General features: G+C 41.6%; 1 long non-coding RNA gene across 2 annotated transcripts; it reads left to right on the top strand.

The window, feature by feature from the left end:
* Positions 1 to 3362: 3362 nt before the first annotated feature.
* LOC102553356 (uncharacterized) lies at positions 3363 to 13408 on the top strand. 2 transcript variants are annotated; one of them, XR_005491441.2, is made up of 5 exons: positions 3363 to 4350; positions 9645 to 9791; positions 10365 to 10437; positions 12203 to 12266; positions 12488 to 13408. It is a non-coding gene; the product is annotated as an uncharacterized LOC102553356 (long non-coding RNA). The 2 variants fall into 2 exon arrangements; XR_595142.4 differs by having other exon boundaries at positions 3600 to 3655.
* Positions 13409 to 13657: the final 249 nt, after the last annotated feature.

The raw sequence follows: 13657 nt of genomic DNA, 5'->3' as shown, positions 1-13657 counted from the left end.
GGACTGTCAGAAACTACACCCATAGAATCTCACCAACATGACAGCCTAAGCATGAACCGAACAAGGACAACAGCAGACATGCCGGAGTAGAGGGAAAGTCCAGGAGGCCTTGCAAAGAACTGCAGACAACTAAGAAATGCAGAAGGAAAAGTCTTTCCCAGAGAAGAACACACCATTTGGTTATACAATTCCAAATGGGCAGTCCTAAAACTATACATACAAGCAACATTATGTAGATTGAACAGGTTATATTTATGTATTTAGGAATGCATAGATATATATGTATACAAGTATGTATGTATGTATGTATGTATATGATAACAATTAATGAAAGAAGAGGCCATGAATTTGAAAAGAGGTAGGAGGGGTCTGTGGGAGGGTTTGGAGAGAGGAAAGGAAAGGGGGAAACAACAGGACTGTCTTTATAATCTCAGAACATACAAAAATCATTTCTTAAAAATCGCACTGGATATTTCCAGTAAAGCAGTTTATAGTGTTGAGTGCTGTCCTATGCTATGTGAGGCTTCTCTTGGGATGAACCTATTCACAAGACATTACTGTGTCATTTAAACCACCCAGCTAGTGCTGGTCCCTTGCTTTCTCCAAGTTGAATGTTTAAGAAATGGAAGAGGGATTGAGACCAGGCAGAGAAGAGCTTCCCTATATGGTTGGTGCCTGCTCAGCCCTCCTGCCCAGAGCCCAGGGCTTATAGAGCAGCACCCAGCACGATGTCACTCTGACAGGAGCAGAGAATTTGCTTCTAGTAGCCCACTCACACAGAGCGTGAGCCCACCTTGTCAACATGAAACAAAAAGTTGCTCGAAGTAACTTGGGATGAAGCCATGCCCCACTCTACACAGAGAGAGAGAGAGAGAGAGAGAGAGAGAGAGAGAGAGAGAGAGAGAGAGAGGGAGAGAGAGAGAGAGAGAGAAAGAAAAGCAAGGGCAGTGAAGCCCTTTTTGTCTTTTTTGCCTTGGGTAGCTTGGAATGTATTTGCTTCTGACCATGAACCTACACACCTACACATTACTTATGCTATACATATATATTAAATATATATGAAATATATATATAGACACATGCATGTGCACACACACCCCACACCATATATATATATATATATATATATACATATATATATATATTTTTTTTTTAACTACAGATACACTAGACCAAAGGTCCAGGTTAATCTTTCTGAAACATTTCCTGGTTCTAAACTACACAGCCTAATACAAACAAAGATAGGTTCTTAAATCCAACAGTTAAGGTGCGTGCAGTGTTGTCGCACTTGTCTTCCTAGGTTTGTCTCTCTTTCTCCTGAACAAGCCTTCCATTCAAAGTAGCCTGGTCGTCAACTGAGTACAGCATATGTATCTCTCCCTCAGGCCGTTGCTTATGTTGTGCGCTGCGCTTGGAATGTCCCTCCAGTCATCCCCTTCCAACCAGCAAATTCCAACTAATTTTCTTCCGGGAAACTGATCTGGTTTAGCTGCGTGTTGAATGTATCCCCCTGCAGTTCCCATGTCGGTATCTCAGCCCTATTATGAAGTTTTCAGCAAACAGACTCTGAACTTGACTGCTGAGCTGTGCTTGGTGGCGGAGCCTCTGGGAGATGAACATACTTAGATCAGATTACCAGGGTGGAGTCCCCATGAATAACCGTGGTGTTGTATAAAAATGGCTCTCGCTTGCTTACTCGCTCACCTGCTCTTGCTCTGTTCTGCTCTGCTCTGTCTTAGGGCTCATGCAGGAAAAAAAGGTTACAGTTATGTACAGACATTTGAACATCTAGGAACTGTGCACTGTGAGCTAAACAAATGCCTTTTTATTCATAACGTAACTCTTCCTTGGGTTAATTCTTCGGATCAGTGGGGTAACTCAGAAGTACACCCAGCAGAGTTTAGTATTCAAGATTTGTAGTAAAGGCTAGAGGTAGTTCAGTGATAGAGTACTTGTCTAGGATATACAAAGCTTTGAGATCAATTTCACACAGACTCTCTCTCTCTCTCTCTCTCTCTCTCTCTCACACACACACACACACACACACACACACACACACACATGCTCTCTCTCTCACACACACATACACTCTCTCTCACACACACACGTTTACACACACACATACATACACACACACTCTCACACACACACACATATATGCTCTCTCACACACGTATGCACACATACATACATACATACACACACACTCTCTCACACACACGCACACACACATACACACACTCTCTCTCACACACACACAAACACACACACACATGCTCTCTCTCTCACACACACATACACTCTCTCACACACACACGTGTACACACACATACATACACACACACTCTCACACACACATATATGCTCTCTCACACACACGTATACACACACACATACATACACACTCACACACACACATATATGCTCTCTCTCACACACACATACACACTCTCTCACACACACACATACACACACTCTGCCTCACACACACATACACACACACTCTCTCACACACACACACACACAAACACACAGAAATAAAGAAAGGCAGAGACAGAAAATAAAGCAAAAATAGATAAGAAATGGAATAGATTCATCAAATGATATATATACATATATATGTGTGTGTGTGTAAAACTGTATATACAATGTATATAAAAGGGCACATGTAGAGGACCTAGGGCCCTTTCTGAGCACCTATATAATGCTACATAATGGCTTAAAACCATCTACAACTCTAGCTCAGGGGATCAGAAACCCTCTTCCGATCTCTTCAGGCAACAGACATGCTTATGGTATACATACATACAGGCAGGCAAAATACTCAAAGACATAAAAGAAAAACAAGTGCATCTTTCAAAATGAAAACAAAAACGTGTTAAATACGCAGGCGGATGAGTGGAACTAAGAAGTGTTAGGTAAGGCAACCAAGGTTCCTGAAGACAAACACTGGGGCTCTCCATTATATGCTTTGCTGGCCTCTAAGTTTTATAAAGGGCCAGGTGAGAGGGGAAAGGGTAGGGTTGCACAGGCAACTTGGAAAGGAAGGACAGAAGAGCAAAGAAAGAGTGATCCTGTTAGAAAGAGTGATCCTGTTAGAAAGAGTGATCCTGTTGGGATCCACACATATTAGTAACTGGGGACAGAAACAGTTATTTGACAACATTTAGTACCTCTAGCCTGGCAATTTCTTTAACAAAGCGCTCTGCCCACCTTCAGCCTCCCTGTCACAAGAGTATTGGAATGAAAGAAATACCCAGTTCTCCCTAGAGATCAGAGCTAATTGCCCAAGCCAGGATTCTGAGGCAGGTGGATTCAATCTCAGCCCATCTCTCTTGTTTCCTTTTTTTTTTTTTTTTTTTTTTGTGGCTCATCTGCAAAGGGAGAAGGCAGTAAGAGAGTTGCATTCTGGACTAGTGAAAGTAAAGATACCACTTTGCTCATAGTGAAACATCCAGTTGAAAAGAGAAGTGATGGCTCTCAGTCCCGTGGTGACAGTGTTTGGCCCGAGAGCTCTGAGGGCCTGTGTTTGCCTTGCTCGGTAAATATTGAGTGAGTAAACAGAGCCTGAGTGGGCTCTAGAATAAGTTTCTCTTGTCACTCTGGAGCCCGTGCCTTTTCAAGTGATCAGCATCTTCCACTTCCTTAAGCATGTGTGAGTTCGCAGACCCTGCGTCTCTTTCCTCCTGTTTGTCTTTCTCTCTCTTTGTATGTGGTGGACACGGGTATTTCATGAGCTACAAGGAGTAACCAGGGCTGGAGGGAGGGATGGGTCAGCAGTTAAGAGCACTGGATTCCCCTCTAGAGATTCATAGTAAGGTTGGAGACAAAGAATAATAAAATAAAAATAAAATAAAATAAACAAATGCCTGTAATCAAGTTTAAAGAGAGTTCTTAGCTTATTGGTTGGTGAATTTTTCATTACAAAAATTATTCTGATTGCTGACCTGCATGAGTATCATGACTACACAACTAATGTTGGTGACTGTGTTTTGTCCCGTGGCATCTCTTCTCATGACTGTCTCAGATGGCGTGAGCAGTGCTTCCGGTGTGCCCCATTGTCTTGTTCGATTCTCTATTACACCTTGTGAAGAATCAATGTTTACGTGGCAGTCCTGGCCTGTAGAGGAAACAGCTGCAGACATCCAGTTTTCAGAGCAAACTGCACCTTTAGCTTTTTGCTGAGCAACTGAACATGGACTGGGAATGCTAAACATGATATACTAGCATTTGATCAAACAGCTTCGAAGCTGAATATTTTAACTCTGGAATATCTTGAAGTGTTCACCTAGAAGACTTCCGTTAGTGGTGACCCTGCTTTGGGCTGGAAAACCTGATCCACGGGGCCAAGTAAGCTTGTGTTTGTTGTAGTTACTGGCTGTTTCCTAAGCCATCCACGTTGCTTAGTGCGTTGTCAGTATGCAAGTATGAAGTCAGAGTTGAGATTTCCTCTGGCATTTGCTTGCCTCTCTCCTTGTATCTCACAATTCTCTTTCATTAAGCCATTGTTAAGCCAGCAAGTAAGTTCAAACTTTGAAAGCTAAGCTTTTTTGATCTCTGGAAGAGTCCTCATGCAGCTGAATATCTTACCCACCAAGCTCCTCAAAATCTCAGGTTTTATTCCCCACTTGGGTAAAAAAAAATTAGGAAATCATCAATAAAAATCATTTAGTGAAATTACTGTGAATGATTCATGACAGATCTCCCAATTCCAGCTTGATATGTCAATTACCATATTCCTGATGGCATTTTTTAGTTTCTCTTGACTTAGTTACATAGACAAAATAAATGTTAATTCAGACAAAGTAAAGAATCAGGCAGAATTTCAATGGGAAAGGAGAAGATTCAAAAGTGCCATGACTGCTTTCTTCCAATGTGCAGGTCAAATATTAATGCGGACCTGCAAAGGCTCCTGTTACTAACACAAAGAGAGGCAGGTGAGATATCAAGGCTGACTTGATTCATTACAAAGAAGAGTTCTTAGCTCAGAGTGGTAAAATACAGCTGACATCCCAGCACCTAGGAGATGGAATCTGTAAGTTCCGCCATTTATATTTATGCTTATCTACATTGTAAGTTCAAGACCAGCCTGGAGAGAGAGAGAGAGAGAGAGAGAGAGAGAGAGAGAGAGAGAGAGAGAGAGAGAGAGAGGAGGGGGAGGAGAAGGAGAAGAGGAAGAGAAGAAGGAGGAGAAGGAAAAGAAGAAGAAGAAGAAGAAGAAGAAGAAGAAGAAGAAGAAGAAGAAGAAGAAGAAGAAGAAGAAGAAGAAGAAGAAGAAGAAGAAGAAGAAGAAGAAGAAGACTGTTAGAACAGTTTATAAATGACAAACGGGGAACAGGCTGCTTCAGGAGCTAGTGAGTCATTGTCGGCTTAAAAAAATGTTTATTGGGTACTTGGGACAAGCTAGGCACTGTTTAAGGAAATAAAGTTACAAGGAATGAAGACAGCAGAATTATTGATCTTAAGTTAGTACAGAGCAGCAAAGGAAGCAACAAGAATAAGTAACTGTGTGCTTTGACAAATGCTCCAGCAAAGGTGGAGATGGCATACTGGGTTTTAAAAGTCTCTGATTAAGAAGGGTTTCAGAGGGAAGATGAGGTTCAAAGGGAATTTCGGAAAGTAATTTGGACATTGTAGAATATTGGAAATACCTAGGCTTTAAGGGGGTAGGAAAAGAGACATCCTGGGAGGGATTTGTTGGAGAACTGAATGAACTAGATAGATTCCTTGTCTCCTTTATCCTAAAGAGGCTACCACTCTATTGGCTCAAATACACCTCAAAACTTTTCAGTTTTGATCATAGGGTGATCTATATGTATTTTCATTAGAAATAATACATTAAAAATTTTAACTTTTAGTTTCTCCCCCAGCCCAAGAATATAGAAGAGTGAGAACTAGAATGTTTGCTAGACTCTTAGATTGATCGCTCAGGACAAGGATCCTGGCACTCACAACAATAGGAGAGCAGGTGAGCAGCTGCTTTGAAGAAGTAGGTCCTCAGATCATGCTCTAATGGGTCTCTATACTCATGTGACTATCACATTTGTCATTTGCCATGTTCCCAGAAAATGCATTCATGTTAGATGGCATCTGGGCAAGTTTTATTCTGTTGGGATAATACCTGTGTTACCATATGGGATTCAACTCTCAGAAGTTCCTTCCAGAATCTCATTCTCTAACCTACAGACAGAACTTCCTTTGTATGATGACTTGTTACTTGGACAACAGTTCATTTAAAATGCATCTAACAGGTTCTAGAGAATGGTTTATACTTGATCTCTTTGGTGATGAAGTCTTTGGGCTCTGGATGCTTTCCTGCATCAGCTATAATCTTCTTGACTGACCACCATGATGGTTCATGGAGAAAATGACCAAAGATTGCTCTTGAATTGCCATAGGTTCTTGTTTGTTTGTTTATTTATTCCTGCTGGGTTTCTACCTCCTGAAGAAAACACTCTGATGCTTAAGCCAGCAAGTTGATCTAAGTTCCTAAGTCAATGTCCCTTATTAGTAAAATTGACTCAAAAAGAATTGATTTTCAGAATCCTGCAGCAGCAGCCATTAAATCGCCTACATGAAGATTATAACAAGGGCAGGCACATTGCTTAAGTTGACACTCTTTGCTTCCTCAGCCATTTCTACCACCTTTCCTCTAGTCCAATAATTTCCTAATCCATGTTCACATAAATTCACATAAAGCAGTGTGCATAATATTGTATTCGTAAACTTACTGTTGTGAGTGCACGACTTTAATCCAAGCACGCAGCAAGCAGAGGCAGAGGCAGAGGCAGAGGCAGAGGCAGAGGCAGAGGCAGAGGCAGAGGCAGAGGCAGAGGCAGAGGCAGAGGCAGAGGCAGACAGGCAGACAGGCAGACAGGCAGACAGGCAGACAGGCAGAGAGAGAGGCAGAGAGAGAGGCAGAGAGAGAGGCAGAGAGAGAGGCAGAGAGAGAGGCAGAGAGGCAGAGAGGCAGAGAGGCAGAGAGGCAGAGAGGCAGAGAGGCAGAGAGGCAGAGAGGCAGAGAGGCAGAGAGGCAGAGAGGCAGAGAGGCAGAGAGGCAGAGGCAGAGGCAGAGGCAGAGGCAGAGGCAGAGGCAGAGGCAGAGGCAGGAGAATCTCTGAGTTCAAGGTCAGCCTGATCTACAGAGTGAGTTCCAGGACAGCCAGGGTTACACAGAGAAACCCTGTGTCAACAAAACAAAACAAAACAAAAAAAATCATGATTACCTAACACTGCAAACAACTCACACACATCCATCGATTAGTAGAAATGACTACAAAATCCAGTGAACTTCTCTCCAACAATTAAAAACAATCTATTGATATGAATTTCCAGTTCATTGTAAGTCAAGGAAACAATTCTAAAAGCAAATTCTATAATTTATTTCACATATGTGACATTCATAAAAGGAAAGAAAAAAAAAGATACAGCATTGGCTGCCAGGCTCTTGGGAAAGACTAGGTATTGACAATGAAGGACCAAAAATAATATTTCTTTTCATGAAACTAATCTCTGCTCTGACTGTGATACTGTCTAAACAACTACATGCATTTGTCAAAACTCATAGAATTAGATGATAGCAGTGGGAGGAATTATTGCAAATAATCTATATCTAAATAAACACGATTCAGAAGAGCAGTGCAGCAACAGAACAACCTCTTCTATTCAACTGAACTTGGGCCTCCTGGTCCCACATCCACCTTACACACACACACACACACACACACACACACACACACTTTTGACCCCTCCTATCTGCCAACTCGGACTTCCATTTTCTGTGCCTCTGGTTTTGTTTTACAGCTCAGTGGACTTGCGCAGTACCTGTGTGCTCTGTTCAGTGTCTTCTCCATCCTTAGCGAACTGCCAAGTCTAGACCTTCCGTCAAGTATCCCCCCTGGAGGAACCTCTGCTTTCTTTTGTGAGCAGGGTCCGTGTCCTCTGAGACTCCTCAACACTCATTCGGAAGTGATAATCCACACTGGCACCTTGGTAACTCCTCTTGTGCGTTAATCTGCACAGAGGAACGGAGGAGCAAGTCTGTCACATTCCTTTTTTAAGAAAATGCTTATTTTCGCTTATTTAAATAATAAATTCATTACGAGCCAAAGCAGCATATTAAAAAACAAACAAACAAAACCCCAGCTGTTTTCCTCACCAAAACTGACCCAGGGAGAAGACAATTACTGTTTAACTTTTTTTCTCTTTTTTTCAAAGTCTCTCTAGTGTCTTGCTTAACTGGGGACAGCTGAATGCCCTAGCTGCTGCCACATGCCCTCTGTTGCAATATTACATGTCATGTCGCCTCTGGAAAACTCCATCCACATTCATGATTGAACGAGTGTGAGAGAAACAACTAGTGTACTGTGCTAGGGTCATTATGAAATCTCTGTTGAGAAACTAGCTCTCCCCAGTAGGGTTCCAGAGAGCCACAGGGGTTCCAGGAGAGCACAGGGCCACCGCTTACAAGTCTCCCTGCTTTTTCTGTTACTTGATTTTGTTGCTGCTGTGAGCTTTATTTTTTACAGCACCTTTAGGAAGAACTCTGTCTCTTCACATGCACTAGCACCCCCACTATTGATGTCCCACACCCCAGAGGAACATTAAAGTCAGTGACTCTACAATGAGTGACACAGTATTATCAGTCAAAGCATATAGTTTGTGTCAGGGTCCACTGTAGCAGCTGTGTGTTCTATGGGTTTTGACAAAGAGATGGTGCCAAGTACCCACCATGGTTATATATGACCATGAATGGGTATTGGATTTTATCAAATACCTTTTTTGTATTATTAATATGCTTGTGTGATGTTTGCTTTTTAACCAGTCACTATGTTATTACATGAATTGGTCTGTGAATAACGAACCACCTTTTTCGCATATTTAGGATAAGTCCCACTTGGTCATGGTTCATAAATTTTAATTTTTACCTGATTGATCGATCCATTGATTGATTGATTGACTGACTGAGTGACTGACTGACTGACTGATTCTGTGTGTGTGCAGGCACATACACGGATACAGGTATGCACGCCTATGTGCACACATGTAGAGGCTGGAAGTGGGTGTCTGTTTTTCTCCATTGCTCCCCACCTGACTCCCTTGAGGTAGAATCTCTTGCTGAACCCAGTCTCACCTTTCCTATCCCGGCAGACCGGCCAGTGAGCTCCTGGTCTCTACCTTCCAATGCTAGTGACAGCCTCATGCAGCCATGTCTGGTGGGGCTATGTCATGGGTGCTGGGGATTCAAACTCAGGCCCACATGGTTCCACAGTGGGTGCTCACACTCCCTGAGCTGTCTCCTTTTGAAGCATTATTGGATTCAATTGTATTATTTTGCTCAAAAGGGTTGCTTCTCTGCTCCAACAGAAAACAGATAACTGCTGAATTTGTCTTCCTTTGTATTAACTATCTGACTTTTGTAATATGATAATGGTGGCCTGGATGAATGCATTTGGAAAGTATTTCCCATTACACTGTCTTCTGAAAGAGAAGTGGTGTCATTATTTCCTGTAAAAGTTCACTAGTGAACTCAGCTGATCTCCCACTCTTGGAGAAAAATGTATCACGGTAAAGCTGTAGCCTTAATGCAGGTATAAGAGGTAACAGAGGGGAAGCTTATGTATTCTCTACCTTGTCTCTCCTAGTGCTAATATCTGTGATGGTGTAGTGTTTTATCAGAGCCGAAGTCTTGGTATGTGGCCCAGACTAACATCAAATTCACTGTATAGCCTAATGTGACCTCAGATTGGCAGCAACCTTCCTTTCGGCTTCCTGAGCACTGGAATTACAAGGTGTGTCCCAACATCTCTGGATGATACAACCTACGTTATTTAGATTTCCTCATTTTACTCTGCTCATCTCTGTGCCTCCTTTTAGTTCTATAAATTATAGAACTAAAATTAGTTCTATAAATTATAAATTTAGTTCTATAATATAATAAATTTAGTATAATATAATATAATGGTATAATATAATAGTATAATATAATATAACAAAATAATATAAATAAATTTAGTTCTATAAATTATAAATTTAGTTCTATATTTATAAGTATTGGTTTGTTATCTCTAACAAGAATCCAGATACAGACAAGAACGTAGATTCTTTTGACTCTTTACTGTCACAATCTGGACACATCTTTGTTGTGATGGTTGACATTGATTGTCAACCTGACAGGATGCAAGATCACCTAGGAGACAGGCATCCAGTCAAACCTATGAGGATGAATCTAGATTAGGTAAATTGAACTAGTTATGTGAATCTTAACTGTGGGCAGCACCATTTCATGCTCTGAGATCCTGGACTGAATTAAAAGAGAAAGCAAACTGAACTCTGACATTCCTCTTCCTGCTTCCTGCTTGCAGATGAAATAGGACCAACTTCCTCACATTCCTCCCTTCACAGATTCCTCATCATAATGGACTGCTCCCTCAGACTGTAAGCCAAAGTCAACCCTTCCTTATGTTGTTTTTGTTGGGTGTTTTTATTGCCATGAGAAAAGTAACTAAGAGTTGTTAGCACATTTTGGGGGGGGTATTCAGAAACAATTCCTGGGATTTCTTTGTTATGTTATCTGTAGGAATGGTCTCATAGGCCATTACAAAGAACTGGCATTAATCTGCTTATTTCTGTATCAGTTATGGAATTCAGCCTCATGTTCATGTCACCTACAAGTCACATTTTAACTGTTAGAAGCTGATGACCACAGTACATCTTTCCCTGGGTGAGAAACAACCTATCTAAGTTTCAGAGCCAAGGGACAGCCATTCACATCTGTGACAGTCAACAAAAGTGTCATGCTCAATATGCCTCCCAGGAGTGTGTGATACGGTTGTGTCAACCCAACAAACTGATAATTTGGAAGGAAGTGCCTCAAATATAACCCATTTATTCATCAATCAGTTTTGAGAGATGCCTTTTGCATCAGTCCTAATAAGGAACCAAAGATGATCTGAACAAATATTTCTATAAGCAAAACTTATATTCTAGCTAGGGAAACATGACATGTACATGTAATGTATCTTCTGCAATATAACCTCTTCACATCACTGTGCCCAGCCAGGAAAACACCCATTCACTAGGCCATAAATGGTGTCCTTTTCTCTACTCTCATTTATGCTATTTTTCCCCTCTCTATGCACACTTTCACAATACCCCAAGCAGGCTCTTTCTTTCCCTTCTCAGAAGCTAGTCCTGGCTGTGAAATGCCATATATTTTAATTAATGCATGTACATGTCTGAGCTCCCTGGTAGATAAATACCCAGTTAGTAGGATCTAATTCTCGGACGCTGAGGCTCTAGTCATGCCTCCTGCCAGCATTGACAAATGCAGTAACCTTCTGATAAAGCACAGCTAGTTTATAAAGCAGGGATCAGCCCTGCTTCCACATATCCAAATCTCTACCAATAAGAATTAAGATACAGTTTGGCTATGAACATTTGATATGGAGCTTAGAAAACAGGAGCAAAAAGCACAGGATCATAAAATATTTTCAAATTTGTTTTGTAATCCCAAAGCTTACAAGCATTCCTCGGTTTCCTGTGGTAAAGAACATCCCCCTAGGTTCTAACTAAAGTTCCCCCAGGAATAGAAAGATTAGGAAATACACTGCAACAGAACACCACAGCTGAACAGTGCCTTAGGGATCAGCTAGTTCGACAAACTTGCTTTAAATATAAGAAAATGAAGCTCAGTAGAGAATGGGGTTTCTTCAAGGTTATAGTGTCAACTTGCCAAGCTGGTCTTGTCCTTGCCCAATAGCCTGTCTAAAGGTATTGCCTGACTTGACCCTGGATGTCCACACACATAATACAGCATGCCCTCCATGAGCACAGATTCATGTGAGGTTGACACACTGTATAGAAGCAAGAAGCTATATATCAAGAGTATGCCATCAAGATTACCAAAGGAAGCTTCTAGTGATTAATAAAAAATGAGTCCATAGCTGCAGCTCAGAAGGAGGCCATCTTAAGAGTAAAAATCTCTTGGACTTGGAAGAACCTTGGAAGCCATCTAGAAGAGAAACCAGAACTTGAATACTACAGGGGGGACATAGCAGGTTGTTGACAGTGGACAAGTGCCCATCTCTGGCACTCAGTTTCCAATGCATCAAATAAATAAGTGCTAAATGATACCAAAGGTGCTTTTCAAACAGAAACTTGGTTTTCCTTCTATAGAGCATCCAATTTCCTGTTTTGACAGGTGAGGAAGGAGAGACATAACCCTTTGGAAGTGAGTTGGGAGCCTAGCTGTGATTAGACCCAAGGTAAGCTTTTCATCCGCTGTCTGTGTGTCTAGATTCATCCCTTTCACGCTGTCCTGGAGTCTTGGGAGGGACTTCTGCAATTGCTGTCCTCAGGCTGTTACTCTTGACCTCCTTTTAACCTCTGGGACTACTGGCAGCATGGGAGTCTGGACATGTTCCGAAAGTGGTACATGGGTCAGAGGACTCTCTTCCCTTTCCCTGTTAAAATGAAACCAAAACAGATATGATCAGTGTCCTGCTCAGCCATCACCAGAGAACCTTCCCACCTCGGCAAATGGGAACAAACACAGAGACCCACAGTCAGACATCATGCGGAGAGCGAGAGACGTTGGAATACTCAGTACAGAACTGGATATCCTCGTCCAATCCCTCCCCTAAGGGCTCAGAGAAGCCCATGGAAGACGAGGCAGAGAGAATGTAACAGCCAGAGGGGATGAAGAACCCAAGGAAACAAGGCCATCTGAACCATCAAGACAGATGCACACATGAACTCACAGAGACTGAGGTAGCATGCACCGAGCCTTCAAAGTGGGCATGTGATAGGGTTCAGGTGCTGAAAGGAGAAATGGATACATGTCCCCATCCCTAACCTAGAAGCTATCTCCCACTGATAACCACTTTCAAATAAAAGTTTTTTTTTTCCAAAGGAGTCTCACTGGAGAAACAAACTACTCTTAAGGGGAGGGGCATGACCAGCTGCAGACGCCAACAGTCGGTGAACTCACAGGCATTGGTGGAGGTCCCTGTCTCAGTGTCACGTCAGGGCCTTTTCTTCTCTTTTATTAGTTTTAAACTTTACCTTTTTTATTCTTTATATTTATAATAAAGGATCTACAGGTCCTTTGCATATACATTACAGGATCTGGTTTTACGTTTTTATGGAAAGTTTGAGCAGACAAATGAGTGGCTCTTATGTCTTTTCTTGGGCTCTTTTCCTTCTGTTTGTATTCTCCTATTCTGATTTGTTTCTATTTTATCATATTATATTATATCGTTTCATATAATATTCCCTTATACACAGGGAAACAGAAAGAAAGTGGATCAGGATGGGAAGGAATGTGGGCAGGAACAGGGCAGAGTAGGAGGAAAGAAACTGTAATGAAGGTATGTTGTATGAAAACAATCCATTCTCAATAAAAGGAAAAAATCACAAACTATGTGTACACTCATTTTTAAGGTTGACTAAGTATTAGAATGAACCTCACTCACAGACCAAGCAAACAACAGCCTACATGATAAAAAAATTCCCCTACCTCAGAAACACATGCTGTCACCTCAAAGCACCGAGTCATATCTTCTGGAATACCATAGGATGCTATTCAACTCACTAGTTTTAAAGAAACTCACTCTGAATGGATACACAACATTTTTGACATTTTAATTCCTCCAGA

This window comes from Rattus norvegicus, chromosome 11 (assembly GCF_036323735.1).
Source record: "Rattus norvegicus strain BN/NHsdMcwi chromosome 11, GRCr8, whole genome shotgun sequence".
Classification (NCBI taxonomy): Eukaryota; Metazoa; Chordata; class Mammalia; order Rodentia; family Muridae; genus Rattus; species Rattus norvegicus.
Note: the sequence above shows the minus strand (reverse complement) of the source record. Positions and strands in the feature narration are given on the sequence as shown.